Source organism: Pleurodeles waltl, chromosome 5, assembly GCF_031143425.1.
Source record: "Pleurodeles waltl isolate 20211129_DDA chromosome 5, aPleWal1.hap1.20221129, whole genome shotgun sequence".
In the NCBI taxonomy this organism is placed as follows: Eukaryota; Metazoa; Chordata; class Amphibia; order Caudata; family Salamandridae; genus Pleurodeles; species Pleurodeles waltl.
Genome location: NC_090444.1, coordinates 1,556,307,954 through 1,556,327,811, shown reverse-complemented (window position 1 = coordinate 1,556,327,811; position 19,858 = coordinate 1,556,307,954).

The following is a 19,858-nucleotide window of genomic DNA, read 5'->3' as shown; positions in this document are numbered from 1 at the left end:
TATTTTATGCGCAGCAGTGTGTACCGCCAATGGTTTACCACGGTTGAATGACCACCGCGTTGATTCCTGGGTCGTGATAGTGTAGGCGTATTCTTGTTGGCATGATGGTGTGGGTTTTGCTATCGCCAGTTTATCACTGACCTTTGGTGTGGCGGACTTGTGTGGGTGTCTGTATTGTGACGGATTACAAGACGTGGGTCGTAATACCTGTAGCCGATTTCCGCCGTGACCACGGTATCTTGACAGCCGTCAGCACGGCGGTAAGCGGGATTTACCACCAGGGTTGTAATGAGGGCCATAGTGTGGTGACTCCTTATGTGGATGTTTTTGTAAATATGACTCACATGCTTTCAAGATTGTGCAGATTTTTTTGTATGGTGTTCTTTATGCAAGGTGAAGCCACTGTATCTGCTTCAGGAACAGAGTGAGGTAGGCTACTTTTGTAAGGTTCAAGTAGAGAAGGAAAGGCATCCAGCATCATTTGTTAAAGTAATTCTTAGGAGATCGGCATACAACATTTTATAGTATTTTAGTTGGGTAAAGCAATGACAGTTAATTTTTTTTAGAACTTGGTGGATGGTTTGAAAGCCTGTCAGACCAGTGCAGCCTGTTGCATAGGTTTTCTTGGCAGAGGACCATCTGCCCTGCTTCGAAATCCCTACCTGCCTGACAGGGATCTTTAAACCTACAGTGAAGCTGCCAATCGGTAGCTCCAGTGTTGGCTGAGGGAAATGCTGATACAATACTAAGTTGTTTTGATTCTGCTCGCCATTTCTGTTTGTTTCTCAAAACAAACTCCAAACCTACGAGTTTGCTTCTGAAAAACAATCAATAAACTGCCCTGATGCCCAGAGACCTTTCTCACATCGCAGTTCCATCCAAATAATCCATGACAGTCACTCCACTCTCAATAGAGGTGAGCCACAGTCACTATCATCTGGCAGTCCAGTGGCAGATCGGCGATGAGATCAAGAGATGTTGTCTCGAAATGTCCTAATAATTACCATTAATCTTCATTATTCCTGGTCCTGTATTCCTCATCCCATTCATTACTTATAGAGAGAAACTCTCCCCACGACAGAAAAAAATAACATAGGGAATGCTATAACCCCCAGCCCCACACCCTCCCACTGGGAGTACTTAAAACGTACCTTCCCGGGACTGGGTGTAGAAGTTGAGTTGTCCTTTGAGGTAGGCTGGGCCGGTGTTGTGGAGAGCCTAGTGTGCGTGGGTGAAGAGCTTGAAGGTTATCCTTTTGTTAACGGGGAGCCAGTGTAGGTTTCTCAGAAGGGGAGTGATGTGGCTGGGGCGGTGGGCACCGAGGATCAGGCGTGCAGAGGCATTTTGTATGCGTTGCAGTCGTTTGAGGAGTTTGGTCGTGGCTCATGCGTAAAGGGCGTTTCCGTAGTCAAGTTTGCTGCTGACGAGGGCTTGGGTGACTGTTATTCTTATATCTGTGGACATCCATCTGTAGATCTTGCGGAGCATGCGGAGGGTGTTGAAGCAGGATGAGGAGACGGTGCTGACTTGCTTGGTAATGGAGAGTGTTGAGTCAGGTTGCGTGCTTGGTTGGTGGGTGTTGGGGGTGCATCTAGAGCAGTCGGCCACCCGGCTGAGGGGTTGGTGCAGAGGATGAGGACCTCTGTCTTCTCTGAGTTCAACTTCAGTTTGCTGTTCCTCATCTATTCGGCGATAGCCTTCATTCCATTGTCGAGGTTGGATTTGGCGGTGAGGGGGTCCTTGGTGAGGGAGAGGATCAGTTGGGTGTCGGCATAGGAGATGATGTTGAGGTTGTGTAGTCGGCGACGTGGGCCAGAGGGGCCATGTAGATGTTGAACAGTGTAGGGGTGAGGGACGATCATTGGGGAACGCAGCAGATGATCTTGGAGGCTTCGGAGCAGAAAGGGTGGAGGCGGACACTCTGGGTTCTGCCGGAGAGGAAGGAGGTGATCCACTCAAGGGCTTTGTCTCGGATTCCTGCGTTGTGGAGGCGTGTGCATAGGATGCAGTGGCAAACGGTGTCGAAGGCGGGCAAGAGGACCAAGAGGATGAGAGCCACTGTTTTGCAGTGGTCACTCCAGCCCTGAAGGAGACAGCTCCATGCCAGTGCTAGCGTCCAGATGCCACAGACAAAAAAAAAACAGAGTGAATGCTGGGAAGGTACGCTTTGAGTATTCCTGGTAGTAGGGGGTCATAGCATTCCTTGTGTTGTTTTTTCTGTCCCAGGGAGAGTTTTTCTCTATATGCAATGAATCGGACGGGGACTGGTGCGACCTGGGAGTATTGAGCAAACCACAAATTTATGGCTGCTCATGCACTCAGCCAGACTCTAAGCTCAATGTGATAGATTTTTTGAAGGAGACATAGGATCCTTCACAACAACATTAACTCGTAGTTGATGTTTTAACAACTACTCAGAATTCCCGCGCATAAGGGAACTCTTGATCAAACCTTATCCTAAGAGATTTTATTGACTGACTGAGAGCAGAAGTGATGCTTAGTGCAAAATGTGTAAAAGAATAAGTGCTTAGGCCCAAAGATTTCCTCTGAAGTCCACAGCAGGTGTTATTGAAGGTTGTTATGCCAAATTCCAAGCTGTGTAGCCTGGATAAAACGTCATGCCTCTTTAAACCACCACAGACATTCCATGCTTCTTTACCTCACTTATGCACATTTCTTTCATCACTGTTGTCTTACTTTGTTGCTGTCTCTCCATTTTCATCTTCCTAATTCTTTCTTTCCCCCTTTTATATTTTTCTCTCAATCTGAGTCAGTTTGTTGAGGAAAAATATGTGCTGGTCTCTAAAACCTAGTGCTGGTGGGCCTCACCTGCAGTCAACGACTCAGAATATTTACTGATGGTCTCTAACTAGGCTGGCATTTGAACTCATTTGTAGTTTAATAATTCATCTAATATAATATTTTTTATACAATGTGTGATATTTGTACTTTGTTCTGCATTGTTACCCAACTGAATGTGGAATTAAATGTAATCTGCATACATTTGGAATTGCACTCACGGGTGTGTGACTACTTTCATCAATGGTCGCATGTTAAGGTGGAAAACTGAAAAAAGTGAGGGGCCCTATCACAGACCATAAATGATCTGTTTAATTGGTGACGTGCTTCTTACCATTTTGATCAGCTAACTTTGATTTGAAATTAACAAACTACCATATTACAGGTCAGTGCCTCTGACCTCAAGCCACAATTATAGGAATCCCAGTAATATTGGTCAAATGAACTGTTTGTGCTAAAATGGTCATAAGAGACAATCAGTGACTATCAGCCAGTGACACAATAGAAACCTGAAGTGACAAGTACTATGAAACCAAATCAGAAAGAAAAATAAATAAATACAAAAATACTATTGACAAACTCAATCATTGTGGAGATGGCTCCATCCCACAGAAAGATTTTCTTTCATGCCAAGTTCTGGGACAAAGATGCTTTCATTATGCAGCAAACAACGCTGCCCCACTAGACATTCCAGGCTTTGACTGCTGTGATACGGCTCTATAAGCCCCCTTGTAGAAACAGCCAAGTGGATTTTCCTTGGCTCTCAGGCAAATACAGGTTTGAACCAACCCACCATGTGAGTGGGAGAAACATGCTGTGATCAATGCACCTCCCACAATTTACCAGGAGCTAATGTGTATTGGGTAACAATCAAATGCTTACAGGGGGATGGAACACATTTTATTTGTGTGGGTTACTGGAACAAAGTTTCCTGAAGGATGCACACACATAAGACACGCACACTAAACGTTTACAGGTTTAGAATACTGTGTTAAAATGGTAAAACCCTGTTTTATTGCAGAATATATCTAAAAGAGTAATTGCAAATATAAACAACATGGTGAGTAAAAGAAAGGCAATACATTTAAATACGATAAAAATTGGCAACATATAAAACGGCAATTTCTGCATTAAATATGTGAAGGCATCCTTTGTTTTCTAGCGCTAGCTAATGACTCCATTAGCACTAAAATCTTGCCAATAATAGGAGCTTTCTAAACAGCACACACTAATACCTTCCCCTATTTCAGATTTTCCAGTATCCTGGCCAGAGGGAAATACCTGCAATCCTACTTCTAGTATTGCTAGACTGTTTGTATGTCTTCACAGTTCTGGCGGAGAAGCTAAACAAAAGGTAAATGTGCTAATGCCTTTGACAAGGAGGAATACTAACAAAAACATGAGAATGGAGAATAACTGTACCCTAAAAAAAATAATTAGTTTAATGGTAAAAAAGCAGCAATCACTCCAAAGCACTTTATGCCGGCATCACCAAGAAACTACAATCAAGACTAGAAGGATGCAGCAGTCAGACTCATCCTGAACATCCCCAGACACAGCCACATCTACTCCCACCTGAGAGACATACACTGGCTCCCAGTCAACAAGTGCATCAGATTCAAACCCCTGATCCACACCTACAAGGCACTACACAACATAGGACCAGCATACCTTAACTACTGCCTCACCTTCTAAGTACCCAGCAGACATCTCCGTTCTTCCCTGCTCACCGTTGCAGCTGTTTACAAGATCTGGAAAAACACAGCAGGAGGAAGATCCTTCTCCTACCTCGCAGCCCGGACATGGAACATGCTGCCTCTCAAGCGCAGGCAGCCCGCATCACTGAAGCAGTTCAGGAAGGACCTCAAGACCTGGCTCTATGATTGAGCAGCACATCCACAAACAGCACCTTGAGACCCTATGGGGGATTAGCCACACATTAAAAATCACTGATTGTTCTCAGAATGTAGCATGAAATGCTATCTATCGGACAGCAATCCCATACATCAGAGACAAGGGACTACAAGTATTACAATGCCAGGATAATGTATTCTCCAATATTACGATGCAACCCGCTAGCTTGATACAGTATGGTTCTACACATGAAGTACCCCACTTTAAAGGTCAAGAACCTTGAAAAGTAATTACCAGACATGAAACAAACACCTTGCTCAATGTCTTCATGTTTAAAAAGCAGAATGCATTGTTTTTAATGTTTATGACATGACAGTTCTTTGTGCACCTTAAGGAGAGGGCTTAAAAGCCAAGGAACATTTTCTGTTGTATAGTTCAACATTTGAACACATCAGGTAAATACTACACTCCATCAGAAAAGGAAGAACCCGTGCAGCCCTATCTCAAGTCACATTTGGGGCCACGTAAATTATAGTACAAGGCACGAAACTAAACTCCTGCAACACCTCATTGGTGCAAGCTCAGATGCAAACGCCTGAAACAGGACATTTTTACGCTTTTATTTCGATATATGTGTAAAATAACTAAGAGATGTTGGATACTGCTGGCTTATTACAGCAACAATAGAAAAACATCATCTAAATTATCAACTGTATGAAATCCTCATGAAAGGTACAAAGGAACACTGAAAACCAAACATAAACTCTATGGCTACGATCTGACTAAATACTAGCAAAGACGACTGCATAGAAGTCGATCAAAGTTTTCTTTAAGGCATTCTTGTCTCTCTTTATGCTATATTCTTGTCCTCATCACCACAACTCACTCAATTCTTGATTCTGTGTGCTTTAGATCACCTCTCCTGGATTGCATCACCCTCCGCCGGAGAGCGCATCGAGCCCACACTACACTGATTTATAAATGGAGACGCTTTGCTGTACATACATCGGTGAGCAGGGATGATGGAGTAATCATTGGATCATTACTATTGCTCTAGCCATTCAATTAGCAGCTGCCAAAGCTGTGTTCTTCTACTCAGAAAGCAGTCCTGGTCCACAATGTGAATTCCCCATACCTCCTTTGATAAATCCTTAATGTCTGGTGGGGACTGCTCCGCCCACATCTTACTTATTGTATGAGTGGCAATCACCATGAAATAAAATATCAACTGCCTCTCTTGAGATCCAATTCCCTCATTATCTTATCATCCACCCAAAACAGTACCATGATAGGGCTCACCTTCACTCTTACTTACTGATCTTGCTTACTGCTTACCAAAAGGGAGAGGATTCAGAGTTGGTGGTGAACATATGCCCCACATGTGTTAAAACTTGGCTCACTTTTTTTTTATGCACTTCACCATCTTTTTCGGGGTGCAGTTAACTATGGGAAGCCGTTCATGTCAAAATTACAGCTCTCCATGTAGGATACCTCCTGAAATGCATAGAGTGATGCAAAATGAATATGACACACACCAGAATGAATGTACTATGTGTCAAAATAATTATGATACCTGGCAGAATGAATCTGAATTGAACCAAAACAAATATGAAACCTGACAGAGTGAATATGCTACTGAGTGATTAATATGAATAACACACACACCAAATTGAATAAAAAATATACTGAAATATAAAAAAATCATACTGAAATTAATATGGTCCTCACTGTAATCAATGAAGCAATCACTGAAACAAATACAATATTCATCAAAAAGAATGAGACATTTCTTGAAATTATTGACTTACGCCAAGAAAAATATGACATACATTAAAATTAATATGGCAGATTGAAAATAATGTAAAGTAGTGACATGAAAATATTATATTCTGAAAAGAAAACAGTACACATTGAAACTAATACAATGTACACTGAAATGAACATTAAACATGTTGCAATGAATTTGAATTGTGTTGAAATTAATGTTACAGAGATGGCAATGAATATGACAAATACAGAAATGAATAGATGATTGAAAATGAATATGGCTTGTGCTGAAATTAATGTAATCCCATTGAATTCAAGTTGACTTGCCTTCAAATGAGAATGACCAAAGCTGAAATTCACATGACATTTGTTAAAATGAATATGGCACGCCTTGAAATTAATATGACACATATTCAAATTAATATGATATATGTTAAAATGGATAAGTTGCATCTTAAAATTATTATAACAAGCGTTAATATGAATATGGCATCCATTGAACTACATTTAACATTGATTGAAAGGTATATAACACATGTTAAAATGAATATGATGAGCTGAAATGAATATGACCTTCATTGAAATGAATTTGACATGTTTTAAAGTGAATATGAGTAACGTGAAAATGATCATGACATTTATCAAAGGGCTTGCATTGAAAGTGATATGATATACATTGATATGATTATGATATATGTTGCAATGGATATGATTAATGTTAAAATTAAGATGTGTTAATATGAATGAAGCATCCATGGAAAGGAAGATAACACATGCTAAGATGAATATGACATGCATTGAAACAAATATGAGGTCCACCAAAATGAATTCAACATATCTTAATATCTGAATATGACCAATGCTGAAATTAAAATGAAACTTGTCAAAATGGATATGTTATGCTTTGAAATTGATATGATACATAGGAAAATAAGTTTTGCATATATTGAAATTAATATGACCTATGTTGAAATGGATATGAACCGTGTTAAAATTACTATGACAGGTGTTAAGGTGAATATGACATCCATTGAAATGAATGACATTCATAGAAAGGAATATGACACATGTTAAGATGAATATGAGCCACTTTGAAATGAATATGACACCTGGTGAAATTAATATGGCCAACATCAAAAGTAAAATGACATTCTGTAGCATGAATATGACACTTTTTGAAATGAATATGAAACTGTGAGATAAATGTAGCATGCTTTGAAATGAATTATGCACATATCGAAATGAACACAAGCCATGTTTAAATGAATATGCCTTGCTCTGAACTTATGTTGATTTGCTTTAAAAATAATATTACATATTGAAATTAATGTTACATATTCTCAAAAGGTATCATATGGACTAAAATTAATTAGGTTAAATTAGTATACCACACATATAACAGAATATAAAACAAGGAACCAGCCCTTACTATAAATCCATTACATGCATCCATTTACAACACATGTAAGTATTTCTACATTTATCACACAGTACTTTATCACACGTATTACGATGCTGGCAGTCCCATAGAGGAAAGACTGCCGCAGTCCAGCCAGCACCATCAGGCAGCGCAGATCACCACATTGGCGAGGCAGGCCAAACAGTCCGACGGAGCTAGTGTTTCTGACCGAAACATTATGATGTTGCATACCGCCAGCGTGACCGTGGCAGTCCAACCACCACATCCCAGCAGGTGGAAATGGAGAGCATAAGGAAGCAACTCAGCTGCAGGCAGTGTTATATGACCTGTGCAGCCATGGAGCCCATCACACACATGTCCTGCCGCAGGTGCTGCTCATCGATGGACCCACACAGCACCCACATTGCAACGCAATGGAAGGTCAATAGGATGCACAATAGGCTGTGAAACAAATATCCAAAGCTCATAATGCAAACAATACCTGCACAATAGGGATGCATTCATGGACACAGTTCACTTAGCACATGCCCTTAAAACAGCATTTGCATAGGAACTGGCCCTTCATGTATCTCAGGGACAAACAATATTTGAACCAAGTGACATGCCTAGCTGCCAAATGTGTAAGTGCAAGTCAAGAAAGCACATATGACAGCAACAGCATGGTCCAGATATCTAGATGATATAGCTGTAAGGTACACACATCAAAATGGACACATGGTCAGTCAAATGCAATGGAACCACAATTGATCACCCTCCATGTGTGGACAAACAAAGTACAATCCATATCAGGGAAAACATCTACCCAATACATGCTGACATTGGCCAACACAAGATTAAATACTTTCCCTAGCAAGCATAACACAATGCAATGACACCCCAATTGGATTAACACCCACATATCCATACAGTGAACATCTACCCTTGTCTTGGGTGACCAACACAAAGTCAGATATTGGAAACAACAGCAAATGGATCAGCAATCAGGGGGAAACACACACAACTGTGGGCATGAAACAGAAGTTACTCGGGAACAACATAAAGGTAGAAAGGTAATGGCAGGACAAATGTGTACCCATCAAAACAACAGTTTTGGTTTATTCAGTTAAAATGTTGAAGAGCAAAGGCCATTGGCCAGCTCATATGAGTCCTTGCACATTACTGTGACCAAGCTTGACTCGAAACACTGCCAGGGAACCTCCACTGGAAGGGGCATCAAGTGGGCAGGCAGGCACCTTAGAGCTCATCCTTTGGTGTGACGTGGTCAGATTTAGGATAGGTGTGTTTGAGTATGAGAGGGGGCTTTTTCTTCAGAATGGTGGGCTTCTTCTTGTGATGGGAGGGCGTGGGTGCTTGTCGGGGGACAGGTGTGATGGGGGGACTTGGATGTGGAAGGAATGGGTTGGGCTGTAGGTGGGGGCCTCTTGGGTTTGGGAGGTGGTTTTGAGGTTACAGGGCAAAGGGCCAGGTCAAAAAGGAAACTCTCCTTGGGAAAACAGGTAGGGCCATCAGAAGGGGTTGGGATTTTTGAGGTTGAGGAAGTGGTGGGCTTGTCTGTGGGTGTAGATGCCTTGGGTGTGCACGTGTGTGAGGTATGCCTGAGATTGGGTGATTATTTTTTTGTGTGTGAGAGTGGGCATTTGTGTCTTTGGGGGCTGGGAGGTGGAGGTGCTGGGTGATGTGGGAGTAATAGATGTGTGTGTGTCTTTTGGGGTGGTGTCTGTGGTATGGTGGATGGTTATGGATGTATCTTTGTGTATTGGGGTGGTGTCTGTGGGTATGGTTGATATGTGTAGGTGTTGCGGTGGTGTCTGTGGGTATGGTGGATGTGGTGGATGTGTCTGTGGGTGTTGAGGTGGTGTCTCGGGGTATGGTGTCTGAGGTGTTTGAGACCGTGGGTTGTGAGCTGTTGTCTGGGTGTATGGTGTGTGTGATGGATGTGTCACTGGGTGTTGTGGTGGTGTCTGTGGGTATGGTGTATGTGGTGTGTGGGTCGGTAGAGGTGTCTGTTGAAATGGTGGCTGATGTGGTGTCTGTGAGTGAATGTTGAGTGCCTGCATGCCGGTGTATCTGGTGGATTTTGTGCCGTTGTGTGCTGCTTGTGTGTGTTGAGATTGGTGCATGCAGATGTCTCTGTGTGCTTAGGACAAGTATAGGAATATGGAATTTGGATAGGGAAGAGGGAGGTGGGGGGAGGGAGGATTGGGGATGGATTGCTGTCATCAGTGAGGAGGACAGAGCCTGAAAAGAACTCTGTAGGCCAGATATGTCACTATGAATGTCTTTCAGAAAATAATTTGTCTGAAGTTGGCTTTCCAACCCCTGGATGGCATTCACAATGGCAGTCTACCCCCCAGAAGGCTATTGAGCTCCTGATACTCCTCAGGAGATCAATAGCTTTCTCACTCAGGGCAGCAGGAGTAACAGGGGTTGGCACTGAGGTACCTGGGGCAAAGGGGACGCCCACCCTCTTAGGTGAGTGGGCACAACGAACTGGGTGGAGAGCAACAGAAAGGGTGGTGCTAGTACTGGGGGTGGTGGATAAGGGTGGTACAGGAACAGGTCCTGAAGGGTCCCCAACCACTAAGGAGTGGCCACTGGAGGTAGAATCTGAAGATGATGAGGTTGATCCTGTGTCCTCTGTGGCACTCCCCTCACCTTCCAGGCCACTGGGTCCCCCCGTGTCGGTGGTGTCATGACTGGATGTACCGTGGCCAGATGATTCTCCACTTGGTTTCGCCCTGTCTCCTTCACTCTCCTGGGATACTGCTGCAAATACAAAGGGGAAAAGGATCTCCACATGTTCCTGATCACACTTGAACAAAAGCTGTGATTTATAAATATTACCATGATGTCAAGTAGTCCCCAGCAACAAACTACTTCAAGGTGACTCCTACATGAACCATACCATATGCATGCATGCCACATGAACTGTCAACAGTTACCCACAGGAAAATCCGGATCTCAGACAACTCCAATTGCATGGGTGAAATTGTGCAATCACAATAACCATTGAACAAGTTGGCGAGCATATCACCTTCACTGCTTCTGACTCATGGAGCATACCTTTTACCTGTTGTCATACAATAGTAGGCCAATTCCAAGTCCATTCCAACAGATTCCACACAAGGTCATGCAGCCATATATTTGTCACATACACAATAACACAACAATAAGAAATGATGCTCCAATTCCTTTCATGTTGCTGACAGCAGTACGGTATCCTTAAGAAGGTTATATTGAAATACTCATGTCACAATGGAAACATATCAAAATGCATACTTCACCATGTGTAAATTGTCCTAATGGAGTCATTGAGGTAGTACTGCTGTTGCTCAGATACACTACATATTTGGCATGGAAATGTACATTGTAGTAAAAATGAGCAAATTGACAGGGAGATATGTCGCTAAAATACATAACACAATGAAACAGCTATCCCTAGGAAAATCACCACTACTATACGGCACCCCTTACAATGACATACTCTGATCAGTAGAAGTCATGAGTCCTTTGTATGTTGGATAGGCCCAGGGATTTGAAAGCACTTGTAGAAGGTCCTCGACATTTTGCCCTATGGGAAGCTACATCACTGTCTCCATTTTGGTCATGTACTCAGATGTGCATGGATGAATGGTTCTACCCAACCACATGTGATTCCAACATAACTGCGAGTCACTCCATAATGTGTGCCAACAGTCAGGTAACAAATCATTCCAATTTCACATGTGCAGTGCACTTTGCCACTTGATGCACATCAATGGCATGGAAAAAGACATTGTGTATAAAAACTCTAGTCCTACCTGTCGTGCCCCTCATTGCTACTGTAGTTGTACATGCCAAATGACATGCAATGACGGATGAGGGTATGTGTGAGCCAACAATCAATGGTGGCACACTCCTGTCTGTGACACCACATAAAATGTAGCCCCATTGCATATGTCCAATTCCAAAGACAGGCTGGCATGCAAATATATGTGAGGGAACACAATATTCATCCCATGACACAGGTGGACAAAGCATGAAATAGCAGTGTACACATTTTGTCAAAAGAGAACAGGACACATGCTGATATGTTGGCACAAGGAATTTCAGCAACAGTGATGTGCCATAAATCATGTCAATGGACATTCCCCACTCACTTACCAAGGGAAAGTTTTGATGACACCTTAACATGTCAGACAGTAGTGAGGTTCCAGCATTCATCACACACTGAAAACAAGTGGCATCTGGGGAGCAGATGCCAATTTACTCACTTGACCAGACTCATTGCTGAGGACAGTGATCCATCACTTCTTTCTCGATGAACTGTAACACTGAGGAGTAGTGGTCTGTTGTGTAGAATTTAGACCCACTACAACAACAAACCTTTCTTGATTGATCACTGTAAAAAGCAATGTGTTGTCCCTAGAGAGCAATTGTTTTATGGATTATACTTAGTTGTGTCCTAGGTCCCTGGGCTACGAGGCAAGGCACATCAATATGCAACAAATTACATATCTACACAAACAATTACTCATCTTGTGTGTCACACACGGCCCATCCCCAGTCATCAGGAGGAGATGTCGGAACCTAACTCATCAACTTGGCTATGTGACAGGCAGGAATATGTCCTGTACTTGCCCCCTTGTGGCTGCTATGCTCCATGCAAATGTCCATGAAGGTTTGGGTATGCTACTGCCAAAATGCAGGCCCTTTAGGGGGGTCATGCTTCGAGGTGTGCCATGCCCACATTGGGAGGACAGCCCCAGCTGAACCTCTGCGATCTTCTAGCCCAGCTCCTCCCACCTCTTGCAACAGTGGGTGTTTTGCCGGCTATGGACCCCCAGGGTCTGCACCTTCTGGGCGATGCCTCTCCAAATCTCCTTCTTCTGATGGGTGTTTACCTATATGGATGCAAGAGACAAATCAACCAATTACAAACACAAGTTTTTGCTCAAATGGTTGTGTCAAACACATCAGAAACATCAAGCATAAAATGGGCAATTTGTAAACACATCACAAGTGTGAAGCACACATGTCAATAAGTACAGGAACATGACTACACACTTTTGGATTCATCTGCAGACTAACCCACTACCCTGCTCAAGGGCTACAATGACTAAGCAAGCCTAATGACATCAGTTACTCGATGCTCCAGCAACCTGTACTGTGATGTGAGCCACAATGAAACACCACACACCAATGTTGTTTCTGAAGGGTGAACTCCTTAGGCCTGACTGGACAAACACATGTACACTCTGCAACATTGACTCAGTGCATACAGTCCCTACAGGCAACTATCCTAGTTCAGACTTCACCCTCACACTTGAGTGACAATGAAAGGGCTGGCATGGCAGGTACGGAAAGAGTCTACCGTGTGCACGTGTGGAAATGTGGCCTACCAACTGCAGACTCACGGACTTCAGAGTAGGTTTCGGTGGTATGTACCTGTACTATAAAACACTCCTTTAAACATATGTTTCTAACCTACAGAGACAGCATCCAACATACAAAGGTATGTATTGTACAATTTCTGCTATGTAACTAAGCTACTGAGTCATGTGTCATGGCCTCCCAGGAACCTACTCACTGTCTGCACTGTGGGTCTGAAATTTGTACAAGAAGCCTGTACAGGACAAATATGACTTCCATGAAGGTGACAACAGAGCTGTGGTAATAACGGACTTGTCATGACACACTTTGACAATGATGCAAAATGCACATATGGGCTAGTTCAGAGATTTACCTCAGTACCCATTCCTGATCTAGTCAATGGACTGAGGCATTCAGGGCAAGTTTTGCCACTAGAGCCTCATATTGACCACCTGACAGGATCTGCATGTCTACAGAAAGTGGGCACAGTGCCACAGTTGTATAGCCACAGTGACTCTCCCACAGCCTGGACGATCTCTCACATTGGGAGTTACATTTGACAGGCCTTGATCTCTGCAGGCTGAGCATACAGAACCTACATGACACTCATATTTCCATCAGTTCCATGCAAGACAGTACATCATGTGACCATCAGCAATGTGGCTTGTGGGACAACCTGAAGGGCACAGTGAGTCATGATATGCCTTCCAGTCAACAGTTTGGCAAAGCCAGATGTGGTGTGAAAGATCTGTGGCACAATACACATTGCTTGCAATATCCTCAATGACTCAGACAAGATGCATACATGGCTCATGGTGTCATGCACATACATATTGTCTAACATCATAAAACAAAAAAAGTTACTGGATGGCAGTAAAGTCTCCTTGCCTAGCTATGTGCATCTAACATAAGGAGGATCTAGGGCCCCAAAAACATCACACAACACAATGTGAATAAGCACAACATATAGGGGGTCATTCTGACCCTGGCGGTAAAATCCGCCAGGGCCAACGACCGCAGGAGCACCGCCAACAGGCTGGCGGTGCTCCCATGGGCATTCTGACCGCGGGGTACAGCCGCGGTCAGAAACGGAAAACCGGCGGTGTACCGCCGGTTTCCCGCTGCCCTGCGGAATCCTCCATGGCGGTGCAGCTTGCTGCGCCGCCATGGGGATTCCGACCCCCATACCGCCATCCTGTTCCTGGTGGTTTTGGCCGCCGGGAACAGAATGGCGGTATGGGGTGTCGTGGGGCCCCCGTAACAGGGCCCCACAAAGATTTTCAGTGTCTGCCATGCAGACACTGAAAATCGCGACGGGTGCAACTGCACCCGTCGCACCCCTTCCACTCCACCGGCTCCATTCGGAGCCGGCATCCTCATGGAAGGGTGTTTCCCGCTGGGCTGGCGGGCGGCCTTCTGGCGGTCGCCCGCCAGCCCAGCGGGAAACCCAGAATACCCGCGGCGGTCTTTTGACCGCGCAGCGGTATTCTGGCGGTCCCAGCCAGGCCGGCGGCTTCCGCCGCCGGCCGGGGTCAGAATGACCCCCATAGTACTAGTCTCCAATACTGGCACCATTTACATCCCATTGGTGCCACACAGACTGCTACAACAGGCACACAAGAAGTCTAACTGGCACAAAGGGGCACTTTGAAGCCTGTGAGGAGGTAACAAATGTGTTGAACAGAGTCAATTATGAGGTACTTACCTGGTCCTCTGGTGAGCAGTAGAGCAGACTATACAAGGGAAGAACCTTGCTCACAAGTCATTCCAGAGAAAGCAGTGGTCCTTTCACCTGCTGGACATGGTATGATTGCTCCCAGAGCACACAGCAGCTGAAGTGGTGGAGGTGTTGCTGGCAGCAGTATCAGGAGTCAAATGGCTGATTTTGCACAACGCGGGGTACACGTATGCCACATACGCGGTCATCACCGTCGACAGACATAGCCATTGGGGAGATACCACCACAGGCAACTATTTTAGCCTTTGGCTGTGTCTGCTGCTGTTTGAAACCACCTACTGTGCAGAAGACTTCTGCTGCCGGCCGTGGGCGGTCCCTGATGTCCAGTGGAGTTTGTCAGGCGTCCACCATTTTGGCTTTTTGAAAGACGGTATATTGCTCTGTTATATGCATCACAAAAACAATATAAGTTTAATATCATCACAAACATCCTCAATCTGTTGTGGAGGTCTGACTACACAATCACCAGTGTAGTAGTTTGTAGGGCACAGATGGTATAGGATGGCGGTGTACGAGTCTCCACCGTTGACAGTATTTCGGGGAGTCGGTAAATACAATCACATTTTGAGGGGAAACTGTGTAGCAGATAGTTAGGTGTCAGCTGAATCCATGTTGTCGACACGTGTTCACAACCATGGGGTCACATTTGACCCTGTGTGGTTGCCAGCTGTCATATGTTCTGGGTGTTATGTATATCCAGTCAGAAATGCTTTGTCACATGATAATGTTAGCATGCATCATGTTGCTTTGGACACAGTGACTAATGTTCCAAATCATGTCTTCTCACACATAGGTACCCTGGAAGGGGGAGGATGCAACAACCTCCTCTCTACCGTCCATTGCTATACCTTCAGAAGAAGGAGGAATGCCACATCATCCAGCTCTACCGCCTGAATGGGGAAACAGTAGTGGACTCATGCCATATGCCATCATTTGGAGCCAGAACTGATGCCAGCTAACAGTAATCCATACTGCATACCATCCATTGTACAAGTCATGTCAGTATTGTGCTTCCTGGTCACAGGGTCCATATTTCCTATCAGCAGTGTTGAAAAATATAGACAGCTACCTCATGTTCCCCTGACGTGAGGATTCATGCAATGTGAAGGCTGACTTCTAAAGTTTTGCCCGCATCCCACATCTGGGCCATTGATGGCACACATGTTGGCTTGGTGCCACCATAGGCCACGGAACATGTCTATTGCAACAGAAAAAATGTCCATTCGATCTACGTGCAAGTTGGCTGTTTGGTGGATCTCTACATCTAAAATGTGTGTGCGTGTTTTCCTGGAATCAGCCCATGATTCCTTGGTAATGCAGAACAGTGCCATACTCCAGCGGATGTCACAGCTGCAACCAGAGAGAGCCTGGCTGGTTGGTAAGTCACATCTGTGCCGACTGTATGTGAGCAATGTCAGATGCTGCAATCAAGAAGTGAGTGACTCATTGTTGCACTTTTGTCCCCTTCCTTAACTGGAGACTTAGCATTTCCAAACCATCCTTGGTTATTTTCCGCTATCTGTACAGGACTGGTGGATCCCTCGTCTACTCACCCGGGAAAGCATGTCAATCACTGTAGCATTCTGAGTGCTCCACAACATCGTCCTGCTGAGAAATATCCTGTACATCCCAGAGGAGGGGGAGTCTGCAGTGCCACCAGGTGAGAATCCTGAAATGCCAAATGAAGATGACAGTGGTAAAGAGGAAGGAGCTGACTTGCGAGAAAATCTCATCCACAGCTACTTCTTGTAAGTGTAAGTATGTCATGTGATGTATTGACTGTGACTGTAAAATGAACTGTAGTTGTGGGAATGTGTGGACTTTAGTCTTTTTGAAACAGTGTGGGAGCTGATACTCTGCAAAAATCAACAAAAGGCTGATGGATAAGATAGCTTTTGACACATCCCCACCTTGATGATGTTACTTTGTTTGTGTCAGTTTCTTTGCAATGTAACTTGTTTTCCAGATGCTTGCTATGTGACATGTATCATATGTATGGTTTTAAGCCTATACTCCTTGTTTTGTTCTTTGTACAGGTACCTTCGTCATGACATCTCATGTGAACATTTCAGAGGTGTGACATTGGCAGGTATGTGATGCTGTTCTGACATACAAAGTGGGCATGGATTGTTCCAGGTAATGTAGGGTGCAGAATTTGGGTGTATGAGACCTGTACCAAGACAGTTTGCACAGTGTTTTGGTGGAGGTTCAGAAGTGCCCATTGCACTTGTTTTGTGTCTTGTGGTGGGCATGATGCATCATGTATGTCATAATGTGGTCATCAAATATGTAGTCCTAGCTTACAACCAAGTCATTGTTCCTTCACATTTGTGAAACACTTTTAGTATGACCTGTATGTAGCTGTAAATGTTTTTCATCCGTGTAGGCCACAGTGCCTGTGCCAAAACACTGACATATATGTGTGTCATATCACCAGATGCATGAGCGTTGGATTATAAAGGCCCTGTGATCCGGAACTCATGTACTGCCATCTGTCTGAATCTTGGATTATGTGGTGTTGGATTACTTAGGTGTGGTACGTGAAAGGCTCAAGGTGGTGACATCAACCACTTCATGTTTGCCTATTCTGCAGGACAATGTCTGACAAATCCCTTCCTTCTGTGGTCTAGAGGTCTGTACCTGTAAATATGTTAATTTGCTTAGTATGAGACAATCATTCATGATTTAAAAGAGTTCAGACATATTGACAGCCTGTGTGCTCAACACTGTTATATATGTTTTAGTTTGACCAGACACTTGCATGTAAGTGTTTGTGTGGGATGGTTGTAATCCTGAGCTGGAAACTGTGTACATTCAACATAGCCCATATTATACAAGTACCTTGGATCATCATTGTATGGTTCACATGATCTGACATAGTTACATGGCTAAATATGAAAGCAAAATCACCCGGGGATCAGCAGCTACAGAGGCAAGGGTGTCTGTGGGTGGTTGTTCCTCTGGCAGGGCCTCCCTTCCTGTGGCTAACGCCGATGTTGATGGACTTGTTGTTGATGAAGGCAGGAGAAGACTGGTTTTGAAAAACACTACTTGGGGTTCTGTGCATGTCCCTTAACACCCCTGTTAGGGAGGCCATGTTGGTATTGTGGGCCTCCATCTGTTCACGCATGTCCCTCTGTAGCTGCTTGATTTCCCGGAGTTCGATCAACACCTGGCCCATCACTCCTTGGGACTCGTGATAGACCTCCAAGACATGGCTGAAGTTCTCCTGGCCAAGAACAGCCCTAGTGGCCTCACCCCACTGGCTCACAGCATCCCACCCACGTACCTTACCCCCAAGGACCTGTGCCCTTGCCACAGCGTGACCTCTCCAACTTGTTAATGGACCCTCATTATCCAAAGTGTTGCACTTGCACTCAGGATCCAGGACTGGGGGGGCACAACATGCTGAAAACTGTGCTAGTTACACAGGTTGGGGTGGGGGACATGGTTTCCTGTGATGCTGAAGGAGCAGGGCTGGGAGGTGACATTGTGGGCACAGTGAGACTCACTGTTGCCATCTGATCAGCTTGTCCAGATGGGCCAGAACCATCCTCCACGTCCACAAGTCCAGGAGTGTTGGCACCACTCAGGGCTTCATCTAAGGGGGGTAGTATTAGTCTGTTCTGTGGCCTCAGGATGCCTACCGGAAGATCCACCTGTTGATGAAAACATACATTGTTACTTGTTGAATTATGACATTTACCTCCAAAGGTTTTGTGTTACAGTAAGCAGAGACCTTGGACAAAGTTAAGTTGTAGGAAATCCAATTGTGCCAAGTAATCATGGTATTGGGAGATTTGACATGACATGTCTGAGGCAGGGCAACACAATTTGACTCAAGAAGCTGATGAGATGAGCAGATCACTTGCACTTTGGAAGATGGTCTGAAAATGACATTTTACCACCAGTGCAGCCAGCACAGTGGAGAGGCAAGATATGGGCTTGATCATTCTGAGGTCTAGTTGAGTGAGATGCAAGTAAACCCAGGACTATGTGACCGAAGTCATCGTGTACACAGTGCTATGCCAATATTTCTGCTGCCAATACCAATTTGATGATGTGTCTTGAGGCCTTAGGAATACTTGTTGTACACACTGGGCAAATTGTCATTCCTCAATAGTTTCATATTGGGTTAGCAAGTCAAGATGGAGCTACATAGACAGACACTTCTTTAATTTGAGTATGATCTGCATCTTGATCACTCCTAGGTGAGTACACTTCAATTGAGAGTTCATAAATTAGTGTATTTGGACAAGTGACCACTGGATTGGTGTTCGGAGTTACTGGAACAGGGCCTCCTGGAACTTGTAGTCCAGTCATTCCCTCTACTACACATACTTGACAAATTGTATCCTCTCTGGGGAGTACACTACAATTGAGAGTTCACAAACAAGGGTATTTGGACAAGTGACCAATGGACTGGTGTTAAGAGTTACTGGAACGGGGGCGTGGCCGGGCCACGAAACAAGATGGCCGCTTAGAGCGAGAGCTCCGTGCCGAGGCGGTCCCGGAGGGGCGACGGGGGCGAGAAGACAGCCGGACAACACACCGGGTTCGGTGCCCCTCCACCCCTACAACAGCGGCGACACGGAATCATGTCCGGGGACCCCGTAGGAGCGGGACGCAAGGCAGGAAACTCGCGACTCGCCCCAGGCCGATAAGGCCTGACAAAAGGGGCGGAGTCGCGTCTCCGGAAGACCGGGGACGGCGTGCCCGCAGCGGCAAGGAGCAAGCTGAACAGGCCGCAGGGACTGCGGGAGCCGTGACGACCCGCATCCATCTCCCTACAACGCCAACAAACACCCGTGGACCTTCGACCCCCCACAGGGAGACGGGGAGACGCAGCAAAGGGGTGCGGCCCCTTCGACAGCCGGGAGAGAAACCCGGTCAGAGAGGTAGGATCGAATCTCTCCAAACTAAGAACG